Here is an 18,029-nt window from a genome sequence, read left to right as displayed (position 1 = left end):
CCTGCTGAATACCACCTCTGGTTTGTTTGAAATAATCTTATGTCTAGAAGTATTAGCAAATATCTATTTATTCTTGTAAAAATTCATGTGCTACATACAGAAATAAGGTTAAAAATACTGTACATCACTTCCATCTCAGTCTTGAATCTAGAAAAGAATGTTTGCTTCTATATAATACAAAGGATTTAAAAATATAATGTATGAAGACCAACCAAAACATGGTTGACAAGAGACTGTAGCTATACCTGTTACTTTTGAAATCTTTGACCCTGTTAGTCTTTTCTTACAGTGAAAGTATGATAAATACTATTATATACAGACCTGTAGTGGTTCTCGTACTTCCAGCAAACTATTTTATAGAGAATTATTAAGCATAATCCTTCAAATAGGTTTGGCCTTAGGTTTCAGCAGTCAAACTTGCAGTATGCATGTGGGGAAAATTCAAATAATTCAAACTGTTGAAATAAGAGTCATCATCTTGGCATTACTATACAAAGGACGAAAGATTCATTTTGTAAAAAAAAAGAGAAGAACAGGATGAAGTATCTATAAAAGTTCTAGTGGTCAAAGATTGTGGGCAGTGGTTAGTCCTTGTTTCTGATTAAGAAAGGCAGGAACAAAGCTGGTAACATGTTATGAGGGCAAGCTGATCTCTCTGCTAAGGCAAGAAAATGAAAAGCTCACAACAGTATACTTTTAACTCTATATGGCTAACCACTGAGAATAACAGCTGAGAGAAATTGTTGGGATCCATATACTCCTGGTGGGTAGCATTGGAAGACTTCCAGCTCTTAATCCCTTTCTTAAAATCATAGCTGCACTATATCATTTTTCTTAAATGCCTTGAAAGAAGCAGGGCAGGTTAGCAATCGTCCTAAGAAAAACAGTTCTTGCAGGCTCTATTAAAATAAAAGTACTTCATATTTTAAATAAAACCACTGTTTTAATACCAGTTAAACTTGGTAAATAGGAGCATCATTCCATCTGTAATTAGCATAACCCCTGACATCAAAAAGGGGCATAGCTTTCAGCGCTAAGTGTTGAAAAGTTTGAAAGTCCATAAGGGATGCATTTAGAAGGTTGATGAGAAATCTTGATTTAATTTTAACTATGTAACTTTGGCTTCCATTAAATTATTCCTGAATGAGACATATTACTACAAATTGAGCTTTTCCCAATTTAATTTTGTTTAGTTTTGTTTTTAATAGTATATACTTAGTGGTCAATGACTGCGGTAAATACTGTCCAGTAACAAATTCTGGCCCAATCAGAAACATAAAACTTGTCATTTATTATTTATAATTTTTTTTGGTATTTTTTTTTCTACTGTGCATTCCAAAAATGCACTCTGATAAAATGCATGTCTCTTTTACATTGTGTATGTGTGTGCGTTTGAATCCTGTATGTAGATTAATACTAATTAAAATAAACCAATCATGGCAAAGTTTATGGATGGTTGTAGATACCTCCAGAGTGTTCAATCTGCTGCTCTTGAGTTATCAGAAATCATATTTAAATTAGTATTTTGAAATCTTTAGTGTTTACTTATGTTGCAGATGTCTCCATTCTCTGATTTTGGACATAATGAGTCCCTATGGACTATAAGACAATTTATCCTTTATCTTTCCTATGAGATGTAGATGGAAAAAGGACTCTAAGAAAATGTGTCCATCATGGCAACCTTCTATATTTTTTGTTCCCCAATTGGAAAAGGGTAGAGATGGCCTTGCTAAAGCTTAGGAACTTCATTTTTTTTCCCCTTCTGGCTTTTTTCCTCAGTTTAATTATGAAACTTAAGAGCTGCCTGGTTGATGGAAGAAAGGAAACTTTATTGTTCAGCAGGATAGCAGGGTTTTTGGGGGTGTTGTTTTATTTGGTGGAATTTCACAAATCTATTGGGATATGTAACATGGAAGTATAAAAATGTCTTCAACTGCATCTTGAGAATAGTAAAACTATCATATATAAGTGCAGTATGAACCAACCTATCTGAATCCATACAGAAACCCATCCATTTATGGCTCCTTTGTAATCTTCTCTCAACTGTCTTCTGTTTGCATGCACAGACTGCAGATAGCCAGGACCAGCTTATGACGCAACCACATGAAGCTGAAGAAAAGCAGTTACAGGTAGTCCTCAACCAACAACCATTCGTTTAATGACTGTTCAAGTTATAATGGCATTGAAAATAGGGGGCTTATGACCATTTTTCACACTTACAGCAGGGGCGGGATTCTACTGGTTCTGTCCAGCTCTGTAGAACCAGTAGCTCTGAAGAGCAGCAGACATAGAACCGGTTCTATGTCTGCTGCTGTTTTGGCCCACCCGCCCGCCTGGGCTCTTACCTGATCTTTATTTCCTGGTTTTTCAACTGCAGCTGCTTTGCGCGGCACAGCTACGGTTGAAAAACCAGGAAAAAAGTGCTTTTTCAACCACTGCGCACCCGCACGCAGCGCTGTTCAGCTGTCCAGGCAGCAAGCTGATGACGATTCACGCTTGCGCCATGTGCAAATCGTAAATCACAGAACCGGTAGTTACACTGGTCGGATCCCACCCCTGACTTACAGCCCTTGCAGCATCCCCATGGTCAAAATTTGAGTGCTTGATAATCCTGATTTATACTTATGATGGTTGCAATATCCCAGGGTCACGTGATTACCCTTTGCAAACTTCTGACAAGCAAAGTCAATGGGGAAGCCAGATTCACTTAACAACCATGTTACTAACTTTACAACTGCAGCAATTCACTTGCAACTGTGGCAAGAGAGGTTGTAAAATGGAGTAAAAGTCACTTAACAACCACCTCACTTGGCAAACAGAAATTTTGGGCTCCATAGTGGTTGTAAGTTGAGGACTGCCTATACTTTATTGATCCAGTGATACCCTATATTCATGTGGTACCCTATATTCATCAAACCTGTTGTACAGCAGCTCTTTTACTGGATTTGCAGCACCCTAGTACTCTACAACTAAATTCTGAATAGCTAATTTCTATTTTCTGGGAAACAGAACCAATGGAGCTACATTTAGACTTTGCACATTGGAATCAAATAATTGAATCAAAGTGTCCAGGATCAGCTTTGTGATGTTTTAGGTGTAAAATTCATTTTCATTGTTCAAGTTATGCATTGATAAAAAGGTCTAACATTTAGTATCTATTGAAAGAAATGTTAATCATAGCTTAAGCTTTGATATACAAAAACCTATTCAAAGCAGACATGGCCTATAAAGTAGAAGGAAACCTTTATGTTTCCAGGAAGTGTGCAAGTCTCAGATCTTCCTCCTAATTAATCCCTAGGTTCTCATTATATTGTGCCCACCTCTTCACCTCTTCTCCTACACCATCCCAAGTTACATCGTATTAAATACTGTGTCAGCTCGACCTAAATGAGAATAACAATTCTAGATTCCCTAGCAATGTAAAATCTACTTTAATATTTCTAACTACAGAGGTTAAGAACATTGAATACAAAACAACCTGAGAAAGTATTCAGCAAGTGGGGGTTATGGAAAACATTTATTAGATTTTTTTATCCTTTATTGTTTTTATAAATAACTCAAGATGGCAAATATACCTAATGCTCCTTCCTCCTGCTATTTTTAGTTGGTTTACTTTATTGTCATTGCACCTTGTACAACGAAATCAAACACACAACAACATGATTAATGATTGGTAAGAACATAGTGAAGATATTGGACAACAACATTGCAAGTTCCAATGGCACTAGAGCATAGCTAGATCCCCAAATGACCCCCCTAAATCTCTAATTTTTTTAAAAATAATCTCATATGATTCTCTATGACAGTTTCAGTTATTGTCAGGTTCAAGAGACTGCTGATAAAGCTAATCTTTTGATATGTTCTTACATACATCATAGGTAAAGGTAATTTCAATTTTATAAAGATCTTTTGTGCATGTGAGCACAGGTCTTCCTGTCAGTCTTGATTCCTGGTTCCCCCTGTTAAGTCTATGCGGGTATTCTTGGCAATGTTTTTCTAAACATTGCTTTCTTCGTAGGACAGAAAAACAACATTTGGCCCAAAATCTCCCAGCTAAAGTGCTACTCTCATATAGCAATCACACAATATTTATTCTCCATACTGACATTTCAAATTTTATTAACAATGAAATTCTATATTGGCATCTTTTAAAAAGATAACCAAAACATTGCTAAACTATATTATAAATTCAAAACTACTATTTCCTTTTCTGTAAATCAAGCAGATCGAATAGGCGCATATGTTGGGAAAAGCTCAGCTGAATCTCTTTTTTTGTTTTTATGTATATGTGGAAACGCCCACCAAATCTTGTAGATTTTCTTTAATTTGAATGACTTGCTACCGTGAATAGAAAGTAGCTCAAATTAGTTTAATCTGAGTAGACAAATTTACTCTGTGTTTATGGGTAGGCTTATGCTTGTTTCCTTCTTTATAAAAGGAATATTTGTCAGCAGATAGTCATTTTTTTCAAGGATTGTCCAAGCCCAGTTTAAAGTAAGAAAGTACCAAGAGTCTTGAAGTTTTCTATCAACTTGTTGGTATGCCTAAAAGTTACAAGTCACAATTTTCCCTCTATTATAAGAGTTACTACTGTACATTCCCATTTCAGTTAAATTTACTATTTCTAAATACAAAAATAGGTGTATACAACATGTAAATGTCACGAAAATCAAGTATTTTATTCTCATATGGTAATCTTTTTGTCTAAGAAACCATCCAAATTGTGGTTAAATAATGGTGTTAGAAAAATAAATCTTGAATTCTTTGTTGTATCTCTACAAAAGTACATTTCACTATCAGTTCCTGAAGAATAAGAGCGTGCTATTTCATTCACATTCTTCTGAGCTTCCCATCACCATCAGATTAGTCATTGTAGAAATAATATTATACTGGCAAGGACTTTAGTCTCTTCCGGCACAGATTTTATCTTCTTGGGATTCATTATATTTCTGCAGGGAATGCCTCCTGTTGTAATAACCTAACAAGAATTGGTAAATGAGAAATTGGCCTTGGAGCACAAGCATCTCATGAGGCTAATTTACTCTTTCCTTTAGCCTAACAAAAGCCGCTATTCCCGAAAGTAACCAACATTTTACAAATGAAAATTCTCATGGAATAAAGAGCTCTTTAACTGCACTGTATGATTTCTAGTATCTATGCTGGATATCTGCAGTAGGATATTATCAACTATGCAAATACTTTTTTTGCAGAAATATTATTTCTATATTTCAAAATATAAAGGCCCATGAAAATAATAATAAAAATAATAATTCCCACACACACAATTTTTTTGGCCTTTTGCATCTCAGTTCTAAGCAATACCTTAGAGATTAATAAGATGCAAACAATGTTTATTTCTTTTACAGGACCTTTTATAGAAATCATACTAAGCTTAATTAGATTCTTGATGAGAAGATCAAGTTCAGACGATAAGTTGAACATTGCAAACTATTCACAGATATTGTGAATACTGTATTTCCTATTGTTTAAGCCACTGTTGGTTACATTCTTCTTGCTGATGCTCAATAGGTGGACCCTAATTGTTTGTTTGTTTGTTTATTTTCCACCCATCTTACTGTCAAGAGATTCTGGGCAGATTACAGCATCATAAAAGCAAAAGTACAAAACATTAAAGCATTAAATATTAAAATGAACAGATGAGATGAGATGTTACCGTGATAAGGCAGAATAGAGACACTAGCTAAATCGGGAAGGCTCATATAGGGGTTGTATGTGATCTGAACATGGACTAGTTGTAAATGTAGTAGTTGAAGTTGTTGCTGCTTTGGTCAATCATGCTACCCTCAAAGCAAGCTTCATTGAGATAAATGCTCAAGTGTTGCAATTTCAATCAAGAATGCAGCACTTTGTGTACCAAGGAACTGAGATCCATGTTAAAAATGTATCTGAAAGTGAAGGCTATATTTTAGTAGTACCACAGTTATTTCAGCAAACAAGTACTTGGAGGCTCTCTACACCTAGTAGTACACTTAAGGATGGACTGGAGATTGAGAGGGTCCCATTAGAGAGATTCTAAATGCAATGCAGAATTCAGCAGCAAAAACATGCTGTTGAACGAGGGGTGACTTGATCACAGTGTTCCAATATTTGAGGGGTTACCACAAAGAAGAAGGGGTCAACTTATTTTCCAAAGCACCACAAGGCAAGTTAAAAAATAATAGATAGAAACTAATCAAGGAGAGGAGCAACCTAGAACTAGGGAGAAATTTCCTAACAATGAGAAAAATTAACCAGTGGAACAGCTTGCTTTCAGAAGTTGTGGGTGGGTGCTCCACCATTGGAGGCTTTTAAGAAGAGACTGGACAGCCACATGTCTGGAATGGTATAGGTATAGCTTGAGCAGGAGGTTAGACTAGAAGACACCCAAGATCCCTTCCAGCTCTATTATTCTGTTATTGTTTTTTAACTGACAGAGCTGGAAAGTAAGAGAGTATTACTGTTTTTGAAATCTGGTACTGATGCATATGGTAGCTTTTGCAATAAGTAAGAAATAATCACTATGTAAACATGGAATTGAGATACCTACAATTCATTTGTTGATTGGGGTTGTTAAATTTCATACAGTTCCTGTCTCTTCAGGTAATTTTAACAATTCAGAAATTTTACCAAAACAAGTTTAGTGAAGTGTCATTAGAAAGCAGTTTTGTGTAACCCTTGGTTTATTTGGTATGGTGCTTGAATTTTTGATATACACTTGGCATGGCTCGTTTGATTAAAAATAAAAAACAGTATTTACCAATATCCTGAAAAGATAAAGGCCATGACTACTTCAGCTAGAAATGGACTATATCTAGGACTTTAAATACAAAATGTCCTCAAGCTTCTGGAGGCAATGGTCATGAAGATACTTGTCTGATGCAACTTGTTACCTACAGTGACAGAAATCAAATATAGTTTGGCGTTGTAAACTTAGACTGTCCTGAACTGAATGCTTTTGTAGCTGGAAAATACTCTCTATTATATGTCTGCTTGTTCCAATATCCTATGTATGACTTAAATTGGAGTTTCTGGAATTATTCTAATATTTTTTGCCATTATACAACAGTATTGTAAAGATGGCTCCATTGAAATTTTTTGCCATGGAATTTCTAAAACTAATTCTGATCAATTAGAAAATAAGATAAAACTTTTGAAAAGCCAAAGGGTGTGTGAATGTAGAGATGGTACAATTAAAACAAAAAACATTTTAGTGTTTAGTTCTTTGGAAAACCTAACATTGATTGTGCTATGATACAAGTTTAGAATTGATTTTTAGCATAAATATTAACTAGATAGGAAGATGATGAATAAAAAATAATCATGGAGGAATATTTTATCTATTGTTTAACCTAAAATGCGGTATAGAAAGAATTGCTAAGAAGAAAGTAATGTTACATGCATAGAATGTGCTAGAATTTACTTCTGAAGAAATAGGCATAAAAACTAATTTTGGATTAAGTGATAAAAAGCATTATTAATGATAAATCTGTCAAATGTCTAACAAGTTTTACTGAAAAGGAATTTAAATGCCTTTTGTATTTTTCTTTTTGCAATATCAGTTTCTAGAAGAAAAAAGGCTATATGGATATTTGATGCATCTAGTTTGGGCTCTTGACAATATGCATTTTAAATTAGATTTCTTAATAAGATCAGCTATAAGGAATACAACTGGTTTATACTAATACATTGATACTTCATCAAAAATTGATGCTAAACAGTTAAACTGTTGTAAGTTATGGTAACACATTATCAGAAACGGGCGAATGGAAACAGTGGCAAGCTGTTTATCTGTACAGCCATTTACATGACCATTGCTCCGTTGGTGCAATCTGAAATCTCTAATTGTGATTCTAAGGCTCAAAACAAAAAATAACCTGACTGCTTGTATACCCTACAGAAGAATTGTGGAGATAAATAGATATGTGTAATTGACGCTAATACAGGCAAGCAATATAATTGGATGGTTGCAGAATTTACAGACTGGATGTGTTTAGAATACTGTTAAGCCTCTGAGAAGCCTAGCTATATTAAAACACTGAATTATGCAAGATACATATTAGTGAACATTATTTAATGTTGTTCTTCATGTAAATGTCTGCAATATTCCAAACAACTTTTCATCCATCTTGACACTGAGATAAACATTTGACACTGAGATAAACAACATGCTTTCATAATATCTAGCTTTCAACTCTTTATTATGAATTAGCCTAGAATACAATAAGATACAGAATAGGTATTATTAGGACAGACAATTAGGACAGCTCATTTTTAAACATTACTTTTCAAGGCATTGATCCTCAAAAATATGATATGGGGAATGGTTTCAAGTGATGAATTTAGTTATGGCATGGGGGACAACAAATTTTATTCTGCTTGGAAAAATTGGTGTGACGTTTTAGTAAATTGAATGAAGAATTGCAATAACTTATAATAAATCTTGCACATATCACTTCCCAGTCAGACTATTGCAATGCACTGTTCATGGGGTTGCCCTTGAAGAGCATTCAGAAATTATAACTGATTCAAACTGGGCATTCCACAGTTGAGTCATGCTGCATGAGCTGCACTGGCTTCTACTTTTTCTTGGTGTGATTCAAGGTAAGCCTATCATCTTTAAAGCCCTGAATGGTACAGGGTTAGGTTGTTTGTGGGACTGCCTTTCCCTAAAGATGTTTGTCATTCCACCATATCTCGTAGAGTAGGCCCACTTCAGATCCCTTTGCTTAAATGCTGCCATCTAGAAGGATCAAGGCAGAGCATTTTCTCAGTAGAAACTCCCACCCTTTAGAAAACCCTCTCACTCAGATATAGCAGGCTCCTGGCATTCTGAAAATCCTTGAAAACATGGCTGTTCCCCACAAACCTTGGGATAGTGTGAGACTGAGTCTGGCAAAACTGTGAAGTTTTTTTTCCTCTTCTGAATGCGTAGGGCTGTGATGGCGAACCTATGGCACGCGTGCCACAAGTGGCACACAGAACCATTTAAGCTGGCACACGAGCTACAGGAAAATTTACCTCAGTGAGCATGCGCGTGCCTCACAGCTGATTTTTTGGGGGCTAGTTTGAGGCCTTTTTCGGCCTCCCAGAGGCTTGGGAAAAGCCTCTGCAAGGCTTTTCAGGACAAATTATAGGCCCGTAATACTGGAAATGATGAAACGGGCCTATAATTCATCCTGAAAAGGCTTGCAGAGGCTTTTTCCAAACCTCTGGGAGGCTGAAAAAGGCCTCAAACCAGCCGAAAAATCAGCTGTAAGGCGCAGTGAAGGTAAGGGGGTGGGGAGGGATTGCACGCGCATGCACAGGGGGCGTGGGGAGGGTGTGCATTGCATTTTGGGTGCTGGCACAAAAGTGCGTGCACGCTGGCGCGCATGCAATTTTTGGCACAGGAGCCGAAAAAGGTTAGTCATCCCTGGCATAGGGATATTTTCTTGTTAAGAATCCCAAGAGGTTCTTGTTGGCTTTTTAATTAAAAAAAACCCCTGTTTTCATTGTTTTACTGTTGTTTGTGAGCAGCCCGTGATTATGTTGCAAATAGAAATCTAAAGTAATAAAATTAAACTAAACTAATTTTTTGCTCTCAAAAAAGAGCCACTCCAGATTGGTCGAAGGAAAAGTATACTTTGAAATAAATAGATGTGTCAACAAAGTTATTAGGAATTTATTTTATTTATTTATTTTGCAAATTAATGTTCTTCATGTTCTCAGCAAAGGCATCCCATGATGGTTAGCTAACGAAAGTTTTATGTGCACCAAGACGAAGACAATCAGAACTCACAGCAAGCTGAACAGAGCATAGAGATATACACCAATTAACAATGGTTCAGAGTTACAATGGCCTTGAAAAAAGTAACCTTTACTTGCACTATGGCTGTCACACCATCACCATGGTTGCGTAATTTCAATTTGAGTACTTGGCATCTAGCTTGTATTTAAAAACCAGTTGCAGTGTCCTGCAGTCACGTGATCACAATTTGCCGCTATCTAGCATAAAACATCTTTTGGAGAAGATCTATTTGCTTAAAGACCATGTGATTCACTTAAGGACTGCTGTAAAAATTGAAAATTGGATCCGATTTACAACCACAACAATTTGCAATGGAAACTTCTATCTCAATTATGGCTGTAAGTTAAAGACAACTTCTGGTTGACAATGTGGATCTTGTTAGAGACCAGTTTGCTGGCGCCTGGTATTCTATAGGAGCTTCAGAGATAGTGGAATCAACGAATGCAGGGAAGCTCAAATATTTTTGAAGTCCTTGAGTTGAAGTCAAGGCAGAGCTGAGATTTCTAAAAATTTGAACTGTATGTGCTAAATAAATGTAATTCGTTGCCTTAAAGTATATAAAAATATTTACGTGTTTACTGTTTTCATTAATACTTTATCCATGCTCAGACTGTAAGCTTAGTAGAAAATTCAAATGTTCTGTTCTCACAATAACCTACTATAGCAACTTACAAAACTAGAGAGCTCGCCAATTGTATTTTGCAATAGGTGAACTTAGGAGATTTAACTATTTTATACACTAGTGGAGTACTATATACAACATAATTAATAGATATAGATATCTTTATCTCCAATTAAATCATTGTGCAAGTGGGGTGGTGGTGGGGTGTCCCTTTAGAAAGGCAGGAGGTGGGTTCATGGACTGAACACCATGGCTTGTTTTGTAGGATCTGGAGCTTAGCAGGATCTTCTGTTTTAGAAAGTGGGTTGCACCCCTTACCCTGAAGTGAACTTTTCTTTGGAGCCTGGATGGTTGAATGCTGCGTCATCTCTGCAGTTGTCCTTTGTATTCCCTGCCACCTCCTGCCGCCTTTTGCTGGTCCAAGCTAAGAAAATTGAGTTTACTTCAAGAACCTCAATCTGCTGCCTTTCCATCCTTTTCCCCCCTCCCGCCCATCAAATTTCTCATTCTCCCCTAGGCTCTAGTCCCAATTTAGTAAGACGAAGCAGATGCGCCAGGTGGAGAGGGGAGAGCTGGGTTTTTTTGGCTCAGCATTGGCTGCTCCATTGGAGGTTTCATTAAAAGTAATTTTTAAAAAGTGTGGCCTCCCGCTTCTTCACAATGGATCACCTGGCAGTGAGGAGGGAAAAGGAGGGAAAAGGGGGAGGCTTCTAGCAGAGAAGGGAGTGCTTCTGGGATGAGGGGAACCGGGAAGAGAAAAAGCAGCTTGAAAGAGTGGAGGCAGGAGAGCAAAATGAGTGAGTGAGTGAACCTTTGGCCTGGCAGGTGGCCTCTCTATTCCCCCTCATTCCCAAGGCAGCTGGGTAGCACCCGTCTCGTTGCATGAGAAGCAACCAAACGGCTTTCTCGCCAGAAGCACTGCTCTTATTCAGATTCCCTGCCTCCCTTCGGTGGCCCTCAGCCGAGAATGACTGCCCCACCAATCGCCAGGGAAGCAGACCTGCTTTGACAACACCACCACCACCTGCGCCCAAAATCTTTCATCTTGAAATGTTTCTTAAAGTCACTCCAAAGGGGTGAGCAAAGTAGGCTCCTTAAACCTACATTCTTATTAGAGGTAGTCCTCAACTTCTGGCCACAACTGAGCCAAAATTTCCATTGCTAAGCAAGATTTAAGTGAGTTTTGCTCCTTTTTGTGATTTTCTTTGCCACCGTTAAGTGATGTTTAGTAGTAGTAAATACAGATTGTATCTTAATAAGGCCTTTGAGGCAAGTTGCTAGGTGGCGGGGCCAGGCATGGTGAGTGACATCGAGTTGGCCACACCCACCCAGTCACATGACCACCTAGCCACACCTACCCCAGCTTGTCATTAGGGCAGAGAACCAGTTAAATTATTTGAATCCCACCACTGCATATGGTTACTGAATAACACAATGCATTCTCAGCCTTAATGGGTATAACGTGTTTATTATGATGACATATTCAAAATATCAGACAGTCCTAATAGTTGAAAATTGATGACCTAAATCTATTCTAGAATAAGGTCTAATCCTGATATAATGGGCACAGTACAGTGTCCATTGAAATGTTGCTGAAATCAGCAAGAATCATGAATCTATCTGCTATAAAAGAATATGTTTTGATTTTGCAAAATGTCTCTCAGCATATTAGCATGACTTCAAAATAGGGGCATATTGTTGCTGATTATCCTGTTCAACCTAAGTAATAAGACCAAATTAATACTGATTGTGGAAGATAAGTGTCAGTGATGGGAATAAAGCAATTTGCTGGAGATTCCAGATTATTTTCTTTGCAGCAAATGATAAATTTGCCTCTGGATGCCTTTGCAACTGATTTCCTTTAAATTTCCTTTAAATTATTTCCTTTAAATGAATAGGCTTGTAGATTATCAAGGGTTCTGTCTGTTTATGCTATATGTCTCTGTCTGTCTGTCAGTCTCTCTCTCTCTCTCTCTCTCTCTCTCTCTCTCTCTCTCTCTGTACATACATACATACATACATACATACATACATACATACATACATACATACATACATACATACATACATACATACTCACAAAATCTCCAGAACCGTAAAGCCTACAAACTTGAAATTTGGCACATAGGTTCCTCTTGACTTCCAGGTGCTTTCTAAGAAAGGATTTTTTGAAATGACCATCAGAGCATTAGTATTTCTTAATATAGTAATTAACATGCTCTGATGCTAAGGAGTTCTACTCCCACTTCCCACCTGAAAAGAAATCTGTTCCAACTGCCAGTTGCCTCACATTCTGTTACCTTGCTATTTGTATCACTCAGGTGGCCCGAGAACACAGACAAGCCTCCAAGTTGCCTTAACAACTCTCTAAAAGGATGCAAACCACACTTCCAAACAGGAAGCTACTTTGGCATCAAAGGTTATAGTATTTTTATTACTCTGGTGATCATGGCCACCACCTCTTGGTGGTAGAAATTCTTAGTCCAAGAGGACCTCTAAACTGCAAACCAGATTTGGTTTCTCAATCTACCACTACTTGGTCATAATTTGCTGCAGTGTGGATGATGACGGGACAGGCTCAGACCTGAGTTTGCATCCATGTTTCTTCTTTCTACTTTTATTGTTCCACTAATCTCTTTTTAAATACATCTCTTAGAGCTCTAAACTAAGGTAGCAAAAATTCCATCAAGCTTTTTACCTGTTTCTATACTCCAGCAATCAACCAATCAACAGAAGTACCTACAAAGCTCTTGGGAAATCCCCAAATCCCTCTTTAGAAACCAAACAGAACCATCGGGTACCTAGACAGAAGAACCAATTAAATCTTTCACATTGCAGAGTTCCATGGCACTGGTCTTAGTCCAAGTGGTCGGGTCAAGCAAGAAGTGTTAGGTATAACATTGATACCAAATATGGTTTGGGTGAATAAATATATAAAACTTAGATATCATGGTTTAAGTGCTTATCACTTTAAGCACAATGCAGCAGGCAATTAGCCCGATTAAGGGTGCGGTTAGAAGTTACAATATAAGGAAGCATTAGAAGCTGGAAAGCTTACTGTCTGTCTGTAACTGTGTGCTGCTGCGACTAACTGTGTCTTGCTGTGACTAACTGTGATTACTGACTGTGAGTGCCTGAGACTGAACTGTTATTGTTTGCTACTGTTTGCTGAATATCCAGCGTTTGTTTCTCTGAAGAGTGAAACCGGAGGAGGAGAAGATATCTTTATCGGCTGATAAAGATATTGCAAGACTCTTAACTTGGACTATACTAGTGAGTCTTACTGGATGGAAATACTGTGAATGACTTAATGGACTGAATGACAATGCTTAAACTCTAACTGGATTAAAAACTATTTAAACTATAAACAGTGTTTGTGTTCAGTGTGTGTATACTCTGGGGCCCTTCCACTCTCCTTTGGCTTCCTGGCTTGACTACTGCTGCAATACTCTTCTAGGGGTTAATTCCCAAAAACCTAACATTGGTTATGGGCCCAGCAGCATAGTCTAACTAACCAGGATATAGCAGAGAGAGTTGGTGTGAGTTGCACATTACTGTAAAAACAAACTGTTTTAATTAGTTTAAAATAGTTAAAATATCTGAAGAGTAATGGCACAAGTAAATTTGTCACAACTGTCCATGATATCCAGGCTGGATGGAACAAACTATGTTTCATGGTCAATGAAATGTAGTTTACTTCTACGCAGAGAAGGTTTGTGGGACATTATAGCAAACCCACCAGATGTGAGTAGATGGGATCCTGCTAATGATGATGATAAAGAAAAGTTACAAGACTTTAAACTGAAGAATGAGCAGGCTTTATGCATCATAGGACTGACTCTCTGTGATCAGCAGCTTGTCCATATTCGTGGAGAAGAAAATGCTGCAAACTGCTGGGAGAACCTCAGGAAGATTTATGTTCGGGACAGTGTAGGAGCACATATAAATCTTACACGGAAGCTTTTTCGAACGCATCTTCAGAGGAATGGAGATATGTTAGTTCATTTAAACTGTATGAAGAGCATTTTTCAAGATTTGCAAGAAAAAGAGCTTATATTTAATGAACTGCAACAAGTCTACATAATATTATCTTCATTAGATCAAAGCTATAATGACTATGTAACTTCGTTAGAGGTATTGCCAAAAGAAAGCCTCTCATTAACCGAGATAACAGGCAGGCTACTAGAAGAAGCCAGAAGAAGGCGTGAGCGTGACGAGCTGAGAAAAGATAAGAAAGAAGAGAAATTATCTTCAAAGTTTGAAAGAAACCAGCAAAGCAAATTACAGCACCTGGAAGAAGAGAATTTATCTTCAACAGCATACACAATTAAAAAGTGTTTTAATTGTGGAGGCAGAGGACATTTGGCAAGATTCTGCAAAAAGAGAAAAAGCCAGAATATAAAAAAGCCAAAGAAAGCATTTGAACTAGCCACGTTAAGCAACTCTGATGTGAAGAATAATTTATGGGTGGTTGACAGTGGCGCATCCCACTGCATCACAAGAGATAAGACAAAATTTATAAAAATGTCTACAAGTTCTCAACATATATCTCTTGCTAACGGCTGGAACCTGAAAGCAAAAGGTCAAGGTTTTGCACGTTGTCCGTTACATAAACCAGGATATAAAAATGTTGTATGTACCGCAACTAAAGTTTAATTTGCTTTCAGTAAGGGTATTAGATAAATTAGGTTATGTAATTACTTTTAAAGATAATAATTGCATAATTGAAAAAGATAACAAAAGGGTAACTGCAGCTTTAAATGGAACATTATATGTCTTAGATAATAGTAAGAAAGGGGAGGCTCAAACTGTATTTAATAATATAAAGCCTCATGAAGAATGTATCCATTTATTGCATAGGCGTTTGGGGCATGTAAATTTTAAAATGCTAAAACGTACAGTTGAGTTATCTGAAGGAATAAGGTTAAAATCTTGTGATAAATATTTGCGTTGTAATGTTTGCTGTGAAGATAAGAGCAAAGTATTGCCTGCAAATAGGCTAAATGGTTTCAAAACAAAAGAACCTTTAGAAGTAGTATTTGCAGACATAATAGGTCCAAAGAAACCCAGTATGGGGGTGCTAGATATATACTGAGCATTATGGACCATTATTCTAGATATGGGTTTTTGCTATTTAATGAAAAGCAAAACTGAAACATATCAACATTTTTCAATTGGCTTAGGTTTGCTGAAAGAAAGTCTAAAAGACAACTGATAACCCTGGTGACAGATAATGGTACGGAATTTATTAATAACAAATTCCAGAACAGACTTAAGATAGCTGGAATAGAGCATAAGAAGTCTGCTCCATACAGGCCAGAACATAATGCTTTTATTGAAAGAAGAGGCCAAACACTACAGGCAATGGTTAGAACAATGTTAAATGATTCTGGGTTACCTGATTCTTTGTGGGGAGGCTACAATGTGTGCTAATAACATATTGAACAACGTTGTTAATACAACAACAGGTGAAATACCATTTACCAGGTGGCATGGCAGGAAACCTGATCTAAGTTACCTGCACACATTTGGTGCACCAGCATGGGTGCATATTCCTGCACAACTCAGAAAAAAAGGGCAACATAGAGCTAAAAGATTTTTCTTCGTTGGTTATCAGTCAAACCATAGGGCATATAGATTTTGGGAGAAAGGCACATCTAAAGTGTTATGTAGTGCTAGTGCCCAATTTCTAGAACATGAAGGATGGGAGAAATTAGAACAGGATGCCAATAAAGATGTAATTATTGAATCCTATAGAAATACCATTAGTTATCCCTGTAATTTTAAAAATAAGGTAAAGAGACAAATACAGGATGAAATAGTGCCCATAAAGGAAGAAACAGATTCAATAGCTGAACGGGATGAGGAAGATGAACAGGTAGTAGTTCAACAAAGTCCTCCTGTAAGCCCTGTAATTCCCAGAAGAACTACACGTGTATCTAGACCGCCTGATAGGTACCAGGCTAACACAGTGTGCCAGATTAATGAAGTTCCTAATTCTGTAGAAGAAATTAAAAAGTATCCTACTAAAGAAAAAGAAAGATGGTATGCAGCAATGAATAAGGAACTGAATTCTTTAAGTGATATGAAGGTGTATGAAAATGCCAAATTACCTGTAGGAAAGAAATCCATTGGCTGCAAATGGATATTTAAGGTAAAAATAGATAAAGATGGTAATTTAATCCATAAGGCAAGGTTAGTAGCCCAAGGTTTTAGGCAGAATGCCAATGACTACGATGAGGTGTTTGCACCTAGTCTTAAGGCAGCAACCTTGAGAGCAGCTTTAGTGTGGGCAGCTAGTAAAAACTATATAGTTAACCATCTAGATGTGGAAACTGCTTACTTGCACGCCCATTAAAACATATTATTTATATGAAAAAACCTGTTGGTATTAAAAGTGAAAATAAGGATAATAATGATTGTTGGTTGTTAAAGAAAAGCCTCTATGGTCTAAAACAATCAGGCTATGAATGGAACCAGTATATTGTAAAGGAACTAGACAATATAGGATTTAAAGCTGGTTTAGCCGATCCATGTCTGTTTAAGAGGGAGACAAATGGGAAAGTATCATTATTATTACTATTCACAGATGACATTGCATTGATAACTGAAACTAATGATGAAGCAAATAAAATAATAACATCATTAGGAAAGAGAATAAAGATCAAGCAATTAGGGAGATAAAGAAGTATCTCGGTTTGAATATAAAGAAAACAAGGAAAGGTTTTAAGATATCTCAGGAAGATAAGATAAGCAAATTACTAAAAGATTACAAGATGGAGCTTTGTAAGCCAGCTAAGACTCCAATGAGTCAGGAGTTTAGCAACACTGATGTACAAAGCCCGGAGTTTGATAAGGTGATTTATCAATCTTTAATTGGTAGTTTGAGTTATATTAGTAATTGGTCTAGACCAGATATTTCGTACTGCGTGAATCAGTTGGCTAGATTCAATTCTGCACCATGTGAAAGACACTGGAATGCAGCTAAGAGGATATTAAGATATCTTAAAAAGACAATGAATTATTCATTGTATTTAGAACCAAAGGGTGATTTAATTCTAAGTGCATATGCAGATGCTAGCTTTGCATCAGAAAGAGACACTAGAAAGTCGACTTCAGGAACAGCCATAATGCTGGGTAAGACGTTAATAGGCTGGAAGTCAATAAGACAACAGCATATAAGTTTGTCTACTATGGAGGCAGAATTCTCCTGTTTATCATTGTTATGTACAGAATTAATAATGTATAAACAAATGTTAATTGATATAGGTATAACTGTAGATTATCCTATAATTATACATGAAGATAATCAGGCAGCAATTCAAATGGCCACAAATATTGGAGTAAAAACAAGGAGCAAGCATACAGATCTAAGATACCTAAACGTAAGACAATCTGTAAGAAGTAAGATGATTCAGCTAGAGTACTGTATGTCGGAGGACAATTTAGCTGATAATTTTACTAAAGCCCAAGGTGCCAGTAAGCACCAGGAGAGTTGTGAAAAATATGGGATAAGATTGTAAGATATTATATATTTATTTCACCCAAAAAGGGAGTATGTTAGGTATAACATTGATACCAAATATGGTTTGGGTGAATAAATATATAAAACTTAGATAT

General features: G+C 36.8%; 1 protein-coding gene across 16 annotated transcripts in view; it reads left to right on the top strand.

Moving 5' to 3' along the window:
- MYT1L (myelin transcription factor 1 like) overlaps window positions 1-18,029 on the top strand; it is a 258,465-nt gene that overhangs the window by 48,212 nt on the left and 192,224 nt on the right. For 15 of the 16 annotated variants that reach the window (XM_087945950.1, XM_026665147.2, XM_087945974.1 and 12 more), the window contains exon 2: window positions 2,067-2,129. The exons of the other annotated variant lie outside the window; for it this stretch is intronic. The gene's annotated coding sequence lies outside the window, so the exon portion shown is untranslated. The remainder of the gene's footprint in view (window positions 1-2,066; window positions 2,130-18,029) is intronic. 16 annotated transcript variants of the gene reach the window in all.

This window comes from Notechis scutatus, chromosome 1 (genome assembly GCF_049901735.1).
Source record: "Notechis scutatus isolate UNSWTSFEM ecotype Mainland chromosome 1, rNotScu1.2, whole genome shotgun sequence".
In the NCBI taxonomy this organism is placed as follows: domain Eukaryota; kingdom Metazoa; phylum Chordata; class Lepidosauria; order Squamata; family Elapidae; genus Notechis; species Notechis scutatus.
Note: the sequence above shows the minus strand (reverse complement) of the source record. Positions and strands in the feature narration are given on the sequence as shown.